General features: G+C 36.4%; 1 protein-coding gene across 4 annotated transcripts in view; it reads left to right on the top strand.

The window, feature by feature from the left end:
• LOC143215610 (opioid-binding protein/cell adhesion molecule homolog) overlaps positions 1-15791 on the top strand; it is a 553686-nt gene that overhangs the window by 173138 nt on the left and 364757 nt on the right. For 2 of the 4 annotated variants that reach the window (XM_076437891.1, XM_076437890.1), the window contains one exon: positions 9094-9266. The exons of the other annotated variants lie outside the window; for them this stretch is intronic. The gene's annotated coding sequence lies outside the window, so the exon portion shown is untranslated. The remainder of the gene's footprint in view (positions 1-9093; positions 9267-15791) is intronic. 4 annotated transcript variants of the gene reach the window in all.

Genomic DNA, 15791 nt, shown 5'->3' with positions numbered 1-15791 from the left:
GATCAGGAAGTTCCTGCTGCCGGTACTGCTCTATCTCGCCGCATAAATTTCTATTTCCCGCTGGAAGTTCCAGTTTATTCCGCATGATGGAGAAGGCGTCAATGGCACTTCGACGTTACGATAGACGATGAGAGCAATAAGACCACCGGCTCTCGACGATTGCTTCATTTCCGTAAAGAGGCAGCCTATCTGCGCTTCCGTTTCCATCGGAGCCTGTCGAGACTGTTGTACATCGATCCTACCGGGCTGCAACACACTCTTTCACCCTAAGCTAAAATCGTTTTTCCAGGATCTGACAGTTCCCCTCGCGCGTCGGAGCTCCCACTGCCACGACTGCACTCGGTTCGGTTTCGTTTTCACAGCTCGGTGTACATAGTTCCTTTTCACACCGGGCTGAACAGATGACGAATTGCCAAATCTTTCGCGAAACAGATGCAGCTGTGACGTATAGTTTAATAAAGAGATGAGTCACAGACCGAGATCTGCTTCTTCTCTATTTCTCACTGTGATATCCTGAAGCTGAGAGCTATACATATGTATACAGTAATGTCCGATTGTAAGTCATTTCTCTGTTCTATGTTGGGACCTAGATATGAGCAGGACACTATTTTTTTGTGACTTCAAAGACCGCGCCGAACGTATTTAGAAAAGAACAGCGAAGCTCGAGAGGCCTCGGTCACCGAGAAGTGTAAACATAACTTATCCAATAACACAACTTCTTTAGGTTTCATTATCTTTTGATGGGATTTTGACCAACATATTCGTGGCATTTTCCTAATAAATAAAATATATAAAAAAAACTTTTTAAAAACAACGCTTATATTAAAATGCACTAAAAAGGAGAAAATAAATTTTGTCCTGGTTCTCCGTAAAATATCGAATCCCGTTAAAATTTTCAATTTTGCAAAAATATTTGGAAAGACAAATTTATCAAATAATACATGCAACAATTCTATCCGTCTGTAACAGATATTCAGAAATGTTCAAGTGTGACACACGATACTGTTGCATGTTGGATATTTCGATGTATCATTCATCAATATTATATTTTCCCGATCATTCAGAATTATCAATATTTGTGTTGCTGCAATGGAACATTACACACTCATGAAAATTTTATTCATTTAATAAGAAATAATTCCACCTGGCACGCATGTTTTTATACTTGTTTTCAGTCTCTCACTGTAAATAATTAAGTATATTGAAAAGTATTCTTGTTTTTAGTATTACTTCTTTAGTAGCAATTATTGTTAGTATGTTGATGGGCCTTTGTTGTAGTATTGGCTGGCGAACAGTTAGAATTGTCCCTTATATTAACATTTTATTAATAAAGACAATGTAATAAATAAATGTATTTGTGTAATGTAATGAATCGCCAATCTTTCCTGAACGTCCGACTTGTCGTTGAGTTGTGCTACTGATTTCCGCAAAAATTTCCGCACGTCTAACTTGTCATTGAGTAACACTACTGGTTTTCAATTGCAATAATAGCGAAACTTCGAAAAAACAAAATATTTCGGATGTCTGACTTGTCGTTGAGTCGTACTACTGAATTTGCGAAACCTTTTGAGCCGCCTGGCTTGTTATTGATTCGTACTACTGAATTTTCGAGCCACCTCCTTCGATACCGTGTTCTCCTAATACAAAACTTACAGTAGTATGTAGCTGGATCTTTTTGACCCCTTATCCGTTTTTGTAGATCCTACCGTTTCCATTTTCTTATTATTCCCCTCCAAGAACCGCTCTCTACAGCTGTAGAGTTAGTGAGAGGGGCGGCAGTGGGGGGCGTAAGTGGTGGCAATGACGGCACGAGAAGGAACAGGGAGGACGTTCGACGGTTACAATGCATGCGTGTTCTACTATACATACAATACGTATAACGATGAAGTCTAACAGTGGGAGAAGTACCTAAGCGGAGAAGGTGGCTTTCTCGAATAGCTCGCGAGCTACAAATTGGAACTCCCTGTCTCAGATCAAGGCTTTACTGTGTATGCATAACGTAATTGTGTGCGAGCTATTTAATCGGAAAAGTACAAATCCTTTTAAACAGTAGTGTACGTTTGAAAAAGCGATTGGGTCGGAGTATTCATAAATGGCACGAAGTGGTATCGAGATTCGCTTGAAATATAAGATAATGATGAAAATGAAGTGGCCCAACAATAGTTGAGAATTCCAAGATCCTGCGAGCGATCCCTGGTAAACAGACCAGTCGTGCTCGTTAAATTTAAGACCCTGTTTGTCACCGTGCACCGCTCGCAGTTTCCATACAATGCGCTGGTCTCTGAACAAGATAATTGTTATATACAAAACACCTTTGAATGCGGCGCATACATCAGGCAGGGAGAGAGAGAGAGAGAGAGAATCGCTGAAACTTCCCGACTAGTCCGCAGTCCGATTCAGAGGTACCCGAAGTATTCTTCCAGAGTACTGCAAACGACTTAATGGACAAAGCTGGCGCCAACTTTTTCCTCCAGGCTGCAGCCCTGTTATTTTTATTCCCGTGACATGATTTGACTATTAATTCGCCTCTCGGAGTCCCGCAGCGCGAGAAAAAACAACGAGCCGATGCCACTAATACAATCAACGCTTTCTCATTGTTCCCGTGTAACCTCGGTTTTCGGACAAATATTCGTTCGTATCAAAAAACCAGGATATCTAAAAATACTATTCGATTATTTTCAACTCGTTCAAATAATTAAAAGAGACCTGAGTTTTGTAATTGCATTTTGTATCAGGCTTGATAATATTTCTTTTCTTGCCCCATAGCACTTAAAACAAGGGTTGAAAGCATTTTTAAACATTGTTTTAACATCACTGTATCCGCTTCCATATTTCAGCATAAAAGTACATGTTTGTTTAAAAATGGATAACGATAAAACTAAACAATATAATTTAATGCATTAAGAAGCATTTTAAAGCAGGCTTGTTAATTATTCTTTTCTTGCCCCGTAGAACTTGAAACAAGGTTCGAAAGCATTTTTAACTCTCAGAGACGCTCTTGCCCCATTTTCGGGGCACTTTGTACAATATCGTATCAAAATGATAATTTTCAAGCAAAATTAGAATCCTACATGATACTAATTCGTCAGTAATAACTGTGACAAGAGTTTGACACCAAGAACATTAAGTTTTTACACACAAGACTGAAAATACATCAGTTTAAAGTCCAACTTTGCAAAAACTAGAGCGGACTTACCCCACTCCACCTTACTGAAAAATAGAAGAACGTTATTTTTAACGGAAATTCGACATTATTTTTTAGGTCAGCCAATTTGGATGGGAGATTATTTAATTAATTTAAAACATTTAACTCTCTTACTCCAACAATGACAGAAATTCTTTTGAGCATACCATCGAATATCTTTCTAATAATTTCTTTTGGTATTCTCAACCATTCTGTTTGGAATACTTCGAATAACTCGTCTCCGTTTCCAGCATTCGTTCATTTCCTTCTTCGTCTTGAATTATTCCAAATATGCCCGCTAATATTCAAGTGAAGTTTTCGTACTGGCCAAGCCGTAACTAGTGAATTATATGCCATAAATAGTTCTTCACTACCCGCACTTTATACTGCAGCTTACCGCCATATTGTAAAATAAAACCGTAGTCGATTAATATGCAAGCACCGCAAGACGTTCCATAATTTATGCCATTTTGTTGCCGTCATAAGGCCATAATTTTTGCACGGCTCTATACATTTTACAACGTCGTACGGTGGAAGATAGCATTGCGGAATGGAATACTTAATGATCGTACATGCAAAAATAAATGAAATACGTGAGATTTCTATAAAAATTAAACATATGAATACCGGGTGATTCATAAGAAACAGGCAACCTAAATACATACACTGGTAGAATTAATTCTGGATACTTTGAATAAAAATATTCTTTGTTTCTTTATTTCTTATTTCTTTATTTGTGTACAACTGATGTCAAAACGAGTTCAATGATGTGGTACACTATGACCTTCGAATGACTTTGGACTCGTAAATAGGTATACATATGTAGTTTGACTACTCTGTTTGATCAACGGAAATTTAATTTCTTAAGGGGGTAAACTCGTTTCCAGGATTGCAAGGGTGCGGGATGCGCCTTCTCATTTCTCGATAATGCAAAGATGGGGGTTTTCACCAGTCAATAGCGCTAGATAAAAGATCAATCTACTTTACGAGGCGTAATTTGCATTAATCGGAAGCACACAGTTGCGCATGTAGCTATTTTCATAAAGCTGCGACAGCTACATACTACCGAATAATGCAAATTTTATTTTTGGGACACTCTACATATATAAATGTAAATATGTTTATTCAAAGAGTGTAACTAGTTAAGTACGCAGACAAATTTTGCATTTCTTCTTTATTTTACATGTATAACAGACTCATCTTCTCAGTGTCGTTCCGTTGCACCCTGCATTAAATTCAATGAGCATCTATGAATATTGCAACAACTTCTTATCAATTTATTGGTGCTTGTTAAGCATTCAAAATTTATTACAGCGTAATGAATATTAATATGTTTCATTAACGTATTTATACCTGGCAGTATCAGCTACAAACACGATTAACAAGTTAGTCGAATTTATTTAAAGAACACTCTCTCGATGTAAGTGTTTGAGAAACGTGAAGTACGATGAAACGTGCCTTATCAGCATTAATTGGAAAACAAAAGTGTTCAGCTGTTCAGATGAAGAAATTCTCGTGCAATAAAACAATCATGGTACTATAATCATTGCTACTAAATTTTCTTTATATAAATAATGATCGTGCAAACTGACAGATTGTTGACATATTTATTGCGCCTATATATTTTTGCCTGCTAAATTACAGTGTCATATTAAATCGTCATGGTCAGAATATCTTTTATTAGTAGACTTTTATTATAAGAATTTAGGAACATTTTTATATAATGCCTTCGATTTATTAAAATTATTAAAAGAGAAAATATATTTTATTTCATTCCTGTGTCTGATAATTGACTTAGAAAATTCTTGTTTTGCATCGAGATCGCAAAACATATACAAGCAGTGTAAAAAGTATTCGTACATCCTTTAAAAACGAATAATTTTCATCAATAGCAGACAACAACAAAACTGAAGCTGTTTGGTCCATTTTTTAAAAAATTACTTATTTGTTTTTAAAGAGTGTACGAATATACTTTTTACACTGACTGTAGTAGAATCTGAGAGGTAAGTTTTCTCCTAATTTAATAGCAATACTGCTAATTGAATTTACGGGATAATAAACAGAAATTATCTAAGCGATGTATTGAAAAGTTTGTTGTCGATGTAATTGATTACGACATGGGTTTAAATTCGGTGAAAATGGGATAAGGGAACGTCCGAGGTATATTCTCGTGGGACCTGATCAGCGATTAAAGTTTCTGTGAAGAATCAGTAATTCTTACTGAAAGTTCGGTAGTTAGAGCCATAAACTTTAGGGTACCAGCATGTTGTGACCGATACCGGTACACTAAGCGATAAGTTTACAAGGAATGTCCAGCAAACTGTGTAGCTTAATCCATTTTTCAAGCCTGGACTTGGTTCTTCATTCCACCTTAGTTAATTTATCATGAAAGAATAATATGTGTAAACATTTTATGGAAGAATGATGTGTTCTGAATACACAAAAAATATTGCTGGCCCTCAAAATCTAATACAACATAAGAAAATATTAAAAAATAAAGAAAACCTCTAGCGAAAACCTTAAACAGATTAATCATAATGCGATAAACAAGTATAGTATCGCCCTCCCGGAATGATACCTTGCTGACCTCCTTCCAATCCACGTGATACATATTACGGTTAGCTGACAGTAGACGTGTACTGCTTCAATCATAACAAGTTCCGTGTAAGTAACCTCCCTTCATAATTAACGTTTTCACTCGGTCCTGCTATGGACATAAACCAGATCGATTCTTTCAAACTTGGTTGTACAGTGTGCTACAATGAACACATTAAAGTTTATTTCTGGATTTGAAAGTTTTTGAAAATGTTTGAATTTGCGTACTGCTTTGCGAAAACCAGAAGCTTCAAGTCTTAAAATGAGTCCAGGCTTATGGTTGTACTATTTGTTTTTACGAAATTATCACAATCACTAATCATTGCATGAAAATATTTTAAAATTGCATTTAAGTTTTAGTGACTCTCAGAATTTAATATTTTCGTGGTAACACGCATCGTAAACATGTGTAGTCGTTTACTAAGTGCTATGGTTGGTTGGCATCCGCTGTATGTCCATGGGGGCCTATCGATAATTCACTGAACGATGCTGTGTTGTATATCAGGTAACTGATCTCAACAAGCGCTATCATGTTATGAATAAAAAATTGCAGCGTTTCATTAAAACTCAAGTAACCTGATGTGAACGTCATCTTCATTGCGTCACTTTCTTGTTGGACAGTTACTCACATAACTGATCACACACACACTTTAAATCAGAATAACTTTTTTTTATGAATGGACCAAACTTCAACTTCTGTGTAAGGTAAGAAGAATTAGTTTAGTAAATGACGTCTAAAAAATATGTTGAAAAAATGCATTTGGTCGAAATTGTGAGAAACAATAGCAAAAACTGATTTTTATAAATTTTGATACATAATATTTTATTTATTTATGATCTTTAAGAAAAGATGCATAATGCTTTGAATAATTCAGAGCAGAAAGAGGTGAGTAATTCTTGTTGTAAAATAAATCGTTCAGCGTGTCTATCCGATGCCTTTCGATAGCTAGCTGTTATGAAAGCGAAGGGTTATTCCAATGATACAGCACAAATTAGAAGGGGAAACGTCCATTGCCACAGTAAACAGGGGTAGGGTAAAGTTTATAAATATTATCGTCGCTGTAAATAATAATGAACAGACATTAGCTAAGTCGTGCTGAATCACGCACGTAGTTCATAAACTTTCGAAACGTTTGCCTTGAAAATAGAACATTATGTGACAAATCTTCGCTAAACGTCTCCAATTCCCAGATAGCACAAAGACGTCTGCAGTGAGATATTCAACCGTCTTAAAGATGTCCCGAATTTCCTACGAACGTCTTCCGAACGTCTTGTACATCTTGTGTTAGAAAACGGTACGTCTTAAAGACGTCTGTTTGTCGTCTAGACGTCATGTGCTATCTGGGTTTATTTTGACACTTTTAAAATTTTAATAATACAATTGAAGGGCACATGTATTTATGTTAGTGGAAAATATGCAATGTTACTGTTTTCCATGGGCTTCGATTTTTGGCAACATCGATAAAATCTTTAATGCGATTACGAGTTTGTTTAATTTATTTATCACAGTTATTCCTTGTGTTAATGCATGCATGTTACAATAAATTCGTTATTTTGGGAATATACAGGGTGACTGAAAAATATCGGAAAACCTTGAAATGGGTGATTCTTGAAGTCATTTGAAGTAATTTTTTCCCTGAGTGAAAATTTCCGTCACAACTTTGTTAAGGATGTTATTAACGAAAGAAACACGTACCAATCAGAGCGTGGTTACAGCGGACGGACTTTAAGCGTAGCGTTGCCGTTGGCCGAGCCAGAATTCGTCTGCTATAACCGCGCTCTAATTGATCCGTGTTTTTCGTTAATAACTTCTTAACAAAACTGAAGTGGCAATTTTCGCTAAGAAAAAAGTTACTTCAAATGATCTTTAGAACCACTCCTTGCAAGGTTTTCCAACAGTTTTAGGACACCTGTATACATATACATAGGTATTACACTTTCACATGTACTCATAAATACTTCCGTTACATTCTGAAACTAAACTGATTCCAAAAGCTCTTGTACTTGTGATTAACTTTATGCTTGAATGCGCGCATACAATTATGACGATACATAAATCGCATAATTACTTAGGTGAAATTGATATCGTTGGATTAGATTAAGCTTAATTCAATATTGATATTATTGACGATCGATGCTTGTCCTCAAATTATTTGTCTGATACATATATTTAGACACAACAAATTTCAATCATGATAGAAAACAAATAAATTATTACCTGAAAGTAAACAAATAACGTAAAAGCACAATCAGTAATGATTATTTTTTAACGTCACCTGTCGAAGAAAAATAAGAAAGCCAATTATGATAAAGATGTTATGAGCAAACTGAACTTGAATAAACATATTTTTCATGCACAATCTCGTATTAATAAAAATGTACTAAATAGATAAATTGATAATCCACTAATTTTCTTAAAGAGTACGAATAATATATTATCACTTCAAAGATATCACGTTTTTGGGTACTTTGGAATTATCCCGTCGACCTCTCGCGCCATCATAATGAAAAGCAAGTTCCAAAATAAATATGATAATATAATAATAATAATTTAATATAATATAATAACCCCACGCTTATATAGTAACCACGCTCTGATTGGTCCGTGTTTTTTCGTTAATAACTCCTAAACAAAGCCGCGGATAACATTTTTGCAAAGGAAAATGTTGCTTCAAATGATCTCAGGAACCTCCCATTTCCGACGGGTAAAGGAATTTTGGGACACCCTGTATAGAGTAACCAAGAACAGTTATGTTCCTATGCTCTCCACCAATCAGAAGCGATCACGAAAAATCACGAATCACTGTGAAAAATCAGCGTGATTTGGATCGAACGTGATCGAATCACAAGTGAATTCGGAAGTAGCAGTACATCCCGTCTCTAGACTGACAATGTCACTTGACTAATCCGGTACTGGCAGAGAGAGAGGGTAACTTTTTCCCCTCGGTTCGAGTCGATTCCTCTCATCTGCCCTGTATCGCTGCAAGTTCTTATCTTGTCCCTTCCTGGTGGGAGGGTTAAATCTCCCTTGATTTAAGAACGAATCAAAACATGGTCCGCGTATAAATCAAGCTTTCGTCGGTGTTCGCAATCGTGCAGAGTTGATTACCAAGTCGACGAATGTAATTTATAGCAGCAAGACGACGGGGACCGTGCTAAATATCGGCCGGCTGATATTCCGCGTAACGCTGTTAACGGCGACGAGTAATAGAGGTGTCGCTCGTTTTAATTATCAATCTCTCTCTCTCTCTCTCTCTCTTCCCCCCCCTGCGCGGTCTATCGATGTAATCCTTTTTTTTCTCTTCTTTTCACAGAGGGGCTATTATTTACGACTTGATGTCATGCATGCAGCTGTTGGATAAAAGTGTCCCGGTAAACTGAAGCCCTTATCGATCGTGAGGAGCGAGAGAAAGAGGGAAAAGAGGGCAAGGAATAAGGTGGAAGAACCGTGGCAGCGGTGAAGTGGTCGGCTACACAGCCATGAAATGTATGAATTTTCCATGTGAGCTTTGCCTCTCCCGCTGATTTCTTTCCTCTATTTCGTTCTTCACCGCCAATTTCTCCTTCCACGGTTACATTAACAGAGCGCAAAGCAAGAGGCATTACTTCCGCGCTTTCGTGCCACCGGGATTAATAACTTCCCACTCGTTCTCCACTGTCGCGGTGTGATCAGTGGATCGTTTGTTTAGCTGGCACAGCTCCGAGACCGTTTCAACACTGATTAGCACGTGACGGTCATAGTATCTGACGCGCGGTACACTCGCGTCTGATACTCCTCAATTGCCTCTTCCTAGGCATTCAATTCCTACTAACGATAAGTGAATCTTCCTCAACACTAGGTTTACGGCGCTAGCTTCCCGCTAATATGACGGATTGTAATATTTTTAACACCAATTTCACCCAATTTGCAAGTCAAATTCAACCTTACTATTCACCCATTAAGGATATTTAAAATTAATTATTTATTTATTTTGAATTTTTTTTGAGAAGTTAGAACAATTAATTCACTATAAGACCTACAGTGAAAATACTAGAAATTGTTGTTTACAACTTCTGTATATAGGGGGCCTAAATTGAAAATTTTTAAAATACATTTTGTAGATCTGTGTCGATTATGCGTATTCTGAAAATTTCATAAAAATCGGTCAATGTTGCAATAAGCTACAAATATTTAAAGACGGTGAAAATCAATTTAGAAAATTGACCTTGAAATTGAAGGTGAAGGACAATTTTACAGCAACTTTTTTTACACATCTTCATTGATCCGAAGATATAGAATACGCCTACGGCAGCTAAGAACGAATTTCTTTACACGCTGTACATAAGGTTACATAAATTCTTTGCATAATCATTGCAGCATTTGATTTATGATTAATTGATTTTATAATTTGAATTTTTGTGCGAAATAAAAAATGGTCTGCGTCAATAGCAAAGAATTGGAGCCAAAAGAGTTTTATTTAATAATTTGAATAACCTGGATCCAGCACACCGATATTCTTCAATTCTTTTAATAATTCATTTTAAGTCTGACTCATTCATTTCGGGCAAAAATGCATAAAATCTGCAATGTAATCATTGCATTGGAACAGCTGAAAGGACGTCTACCAAACTCAGCATTCCTACACAGCAGGGACCCGGTTAAAAATTAGAGTGTACAGCGTCACAGAATTTTGCCGAGTAGAAAGTTATGAGGACGCCAAAAGCGTAAAATTTAAAAAATCCCGACTACTAATAAGTTTACGAGAGAAATTTATGTATGGTAAAAACTGTTGCGTATTTTACGAGGAAAAAATTCTGAATTCTACATGCATTATTCTTTTCATAGGAACAATACTACGATTCACGAACTTTATGTAGTCTATTTACGTGTTGCAATTTATGTAAATGCAAATGGCAAACATGAAACGTTAAAGTAGAGGCAGAAAACTAAAACAGAAGAATAGAAAAAGAGAACAATACAAAGAGACTGACGCAAGTAGATAAGTTACAACATTTTATTGATTTTTTGTAGAAAGTGTTTAGTGAATTTGCATGGGCCGAAATATATTAATATTACGATTTAATATTAACACTCATTCATTTTAGCTGTCGCCAAAATGTGTATATTAGAAAATTTACAGTCTACGTTAGAGATACAGTAAAGCCTTGATCTAAGAAAAACTCTCGGGTCCGTGCTGTTTCTTAGATCTTGTGGTACAGGATTGACAATTGTGTTAACCCTTTGCACTCCGAATTATTTTTCAATTTTATTGCCAACAACTCCCTACTATTTTAAGTGTTTCATTTGAAATTTACTTCAAAGGACAATTCCCTGACTGCTACTAATTTTAAACTATTTTGTTTACTAATTACTAAACTGCGGACCATTATGCAAAATAAAATTTGTCCAAGTCAATTGTACGAAACCAAAGTTAAATAAAAATGTATATGCTTTTTAAATCATGTTAAAAAATCGGAAATAATATCAAAATGTCGTTAGATTCGTGTAATGTGTGTTCAGTTTTGTATTTGACCTATTCATTTTTGCCATAAATGCATAAAATCCGCAGTCTACTAATTACATTAAATATAGCTCTCAAACTGTGTTGTAATTTATATTTGTGGAACTTATATTTGTTTTTAACTAAAAAATAACAAATTAAATAAATAAAGAAAGAACCAAATACATATAAAAATCCGTTTCATTTACATTTTTCTTTCTCTGATGTCGAATCACATTCAACAAAGGAGTGCAAAGAGTTAATATATTATAGATAAGGACATACATAATGATTTAACTTTTAACTATTGTACAATAAAATTGTGATCATACTTGCTGTTTGTAGCGACATTTGCCGATCAAAATGTCACAAAGCACAAATGCTTATGGTGAACTGTCCCCAATGCAATCTCGAACTTCTTAACATATTCTGAGGTACACGCCACAGAAACATTAAAATGCACTACAGAATTATACAAATATAGCAGTCTATAAGGATTTCCCAAAGTTAAAGCAGAATCTCTGGAGAAATCTTCAAACTCTGTTAGATGACGCGATCACATGCTGCACATGATGTACACACACAGTAAGTCAACACGAAAGAAGGATCAATAAGAACCCCGAAGTAGCCAACATTTATGAAAATTATTGCAAACAACTGTTACGCTATTCAGAAGAAGGGCTAATGCAATAACTTGAAAGTTAGAAATACTTGGTTGTAAACAAATGATACATTTTTTTCACGATGTTGTTCCAAAATGAAAATACCCTTGATGACAATTTTTACTTCAATACAATTATATCAGTTAGAATGTACTGTTTAGTGTAATTTTCTAAGCTAGAAATAAATTCAGTATGAATTAACTAAATTCAAAACTTGTGTATAGTTTATTTGACATTGAAATTTAATTTGGCTGAACATCATCTCCGAAAACCAGCATTTTTTAACTTTTTTATGCAGTCCCGTAGATTTTTGCGAGAAAATGCCGAAAATCCAAGTTTTAATGTTAGGACTTTACTGGTTCAAACGTTATGCGTGTGTAAAGTTGTGCGATTTCTAGCGTTTCTGACAGGTAACAAGTGTAAACACGCGTAACTTTTAAACTACTAAATTCCTAACATTGTAACTTGGATTTTCGACATTTTCTCAACAAAATATACAGGACTGCGTTAGAAAAAGTTAACAATTTTTGGTTTCTGCAGGTGAAGTTTAACCTTTAAGTTTTGTACTGAAAGCTAGCTTGTGACAGTTCACAGATGCAGAAGGTCATTTAGATTCTGTATTTATTGTGAGTGCTGAGCAGGTTATTTGAGGTTCACAAAAACCGTTTTAGATTTTATAGCATAGAATTCCATGTACAAGGAACGATATCATACAACTATAATACATCCTATGTAGAAGATTATACATATAGGTACAAAATTATCTAGTCTTATTTCATTTAATTGGTATAAACGAAATTGTGAGACCTAAATTAATTAGCAATATTTTTTGAACAAACCCACTACTGATTAATTCAGGGACACGGGTTCTCTGTTGATAATTATTCTCGTTTGTTCAGCTCCACGCAACAGCGTGTTATTAACTGTTAAATACACAGAACTGGGAAATCCTTAAAGGAATTCGCAACTAATGAACACGAAGGAGGAAACGTAATCCTCAAACGTAACCGGTTACGCTCGCTGGAATTGTTAAATAACGATACAGGTACTTACTATAGTTACTTACTAGGTATGCAGTGATCAACGATGTATGAAGATCACAGTTGGAGAAGTCTGCAGCAGTCGGTCGATGCCAGGTGCATTTCATCCGACAACTTCACAACAGAATTTTTTGAGAATTCAATATAATTTTCTTTATTAGAAGTAAATAGAATTATTTTGTTTCTAACTTAAATAGGTTTAACCCTTTTTTAACCATTATCTTTGTTAGAAGTAAATAAAATTTATGTAGGTTTATGCAGAAGGTGTATTATTAAGGATGCTGTATGATTAAGGAGTCTTCATTTATGTTTTATCTCGACATTTCCGACAATGTTATTCTAGAATTTATTGCTTCATCGTTTCTTCAATACTTCTCGAAAGAAGAATTTCACCGCAGTGACCAAAATATCGGTTACACGGATCCTGCAAAATCCTTTACGAAACGTATGGCAGAATCCTTTCGGCCACGGTTGGTGCCTGGCGCGCTTGATATTCAACGATCCCTGAATCAGAAACGTACTATGTATTTCTTCTATTTTCTCCCGAATAATGCGGACTAAGATCGTTTACATACATATATTAAAGGTCCGTCTTCACCGTAAGATATCGATTTTACACTATTTTCTCTAGTACACATAACTTTTACAACTGGAACGTTGCAAGAACTTAACAGCAGAATATTTGGACGTGCACTGTAAAAGGGTGAAGTAACGTTTACTAGCACTTTTAGTTCTCGGTGTTTAGATTGCTATGCCGGGGAGCTCCTGTTTTGTTGATAAACTGTGAACAGCAGCAGCTAAATGAGATGTTTGCTGCAGAGAAATTTCAAGTGACTTTATAACTAGGGTTTAAATGTCTGTCAATTGAATTTCTGCAGTTGAGTTTTAACTCTGCACGCTTTGAAGTTGCATGGCCACGACGGATTGCATAAGTCCTTGATGATTTGCTTGAGTAATACATTTACTTTGTAAGTATGTAGAGCGGGGGTGACGAACTTCTTCTCCGCCGGGAGCCAAGGAACCCCCAATACTAATGCAACGGTACTGGAAGATAGCAGCTCTCCCACTTCTGGACCTAACACATGTGACAGAGTGATGGGCATGACATCCCACTCTTTCACCTCCGTTCGGAAGTAGAGGGGGCAACTCTCCTTTGCCTAAGCCAGGGAGAAGAGTGGGGATAGGTCCCACAACTGGCTCCTGAGCTCCCAGTTCGTTACTCCTGTCTTAAACGATATGTACTACCAAGAAGTTCCACAACTTTCTCTGATGAGAATATATTTATTCCCAGAGAATGTGTGTGTGTGTGATAGATCAAGAACACGATGTCGATCATGCGGTTACAAAAGGTTGCAACAGAATACAGTCCCTAGACAAAAAATTTTCAACATTTTTCGTGTTTTTAGTAAGATGCTTATCGCAACTCGCTCGTTTCCAAACCTAGCCCGTGTGCCAGAGTGATGGGAATGACACCCCACTCTTTCACCTCCGTTCGACAGTAGTGGGGGCAACTCTCTTTTGCCTAAGCCCGAGAGAAGAGTGAGGATAAGAGCCACGATTGGCTCGCAAGCCGCCACTTCGTCACCCTTGAATGTAGAAGATAGACAAAATTACGGAAACTTCGTGGCCCTGCAAACTAAGTTTTCTGATATACTCATCCTTGAGAAATATTCGATATTTGAACTGTTTTAATTCCGATAATAGTACAACAATATAATTGGACTGATTTTGGAGGTTGAAGTACCTATGTACGAGGGTAGTCCCAGAAGTACCCGACCTTGACATATAGCTGGCGGTTGTTATTTGAAAACTTACTACATATAGCCAAAAGTACAATCTTTATAAAGCTTAAGTTTGAAGTCTGAAGACGCTACGTTGTTTAGTATTTGTTTGACAGCCACCAATAGCATTTAGCGAGAAAGAAAGTGTTGTTCCATCAGGACAATGCACCAGTTCACGCATCCGGTATCGCGGTGGCCAAAATCAATGAGTTAAAGTTCGAATTACTTCCTCACGCACCCTATTCGTCAGATTTAGCCCCCTCAGACTATTTTCTCTTTCCGAACTTGAAAAAATGGCTCAGTGGTAAAAGATTTGCCAACAATGAAGAGGTGGAGTCTGCGGTTGATAGCTATTTTGAGGAGCTCGACGGATCTCACTATAAACAGGGTATCGAAGCTATTGAACATCGCTGGGAAAAGTGTATCGAGCTAAAAGGAGACTACGTTGAGAAATAAAGTTATTTTTTCCCAAATTTGTTGTGTTTTCTTTGTTAGATCGAGTATAATACTTTCGCAAGTGATGAGGTATGGGCCCCGAATTTGTGCCTGCGGCACTGGGAGAGATCATTCCCGCGCGATAGACGGCAAGATTCGTTAAGTATTTTAACTTTAGAATTCCGTTCCTCTCATCTCCGATAAACAAGCAGACGTGTCATAATCCCACGAGTTTCAGAAAGACAAGACATGAATTAGCTTTTAACTACTCTTAGACACTGATGTACCTGGGGAGGGTCAGAGGATGGTGAAAATTTCGTTTTCCTGATGAAGTTAGCGTTTACTACGGCAGACGAGAAATATCTTTCCATGAAGGGTGGAGTAACATCTTAATGGAAAAGAAAATGTCGCCCTGTCACAAAGCTACAATTTTAATGGATCTTGGTGGAGTCGTATAGTTCGTTTATATTGTATTTCTGGTAAACCTCGGTCACATATCAATCAAAGGAAGTCGTATTACTGCAATTGCGGTAATTCTAAATGTGCATTATCCGTAGACCATGGATCTCGTACATTTATAACGAAATAAAAATAAACACAATTCAAATTAAAAA

The sequence above is a fragment of the Lasioglossum baleicum genome, chromosome 14 (genome assembly GCF_051020765.1).
Source record: "Lasioglossum baleicum chromosome 14, iyLasBale1, whole genome shotgun sequence".
Lineage (NCBI taxonomy): Eukaryota > Metazoa > Arthropoda > Insecta > Hymenoptera > Halictidae > Lasioglossum > Lasioglossum baleicum.
This window is presented reverse-complemented; position numbering and strand designations above follow the sequence as displayed.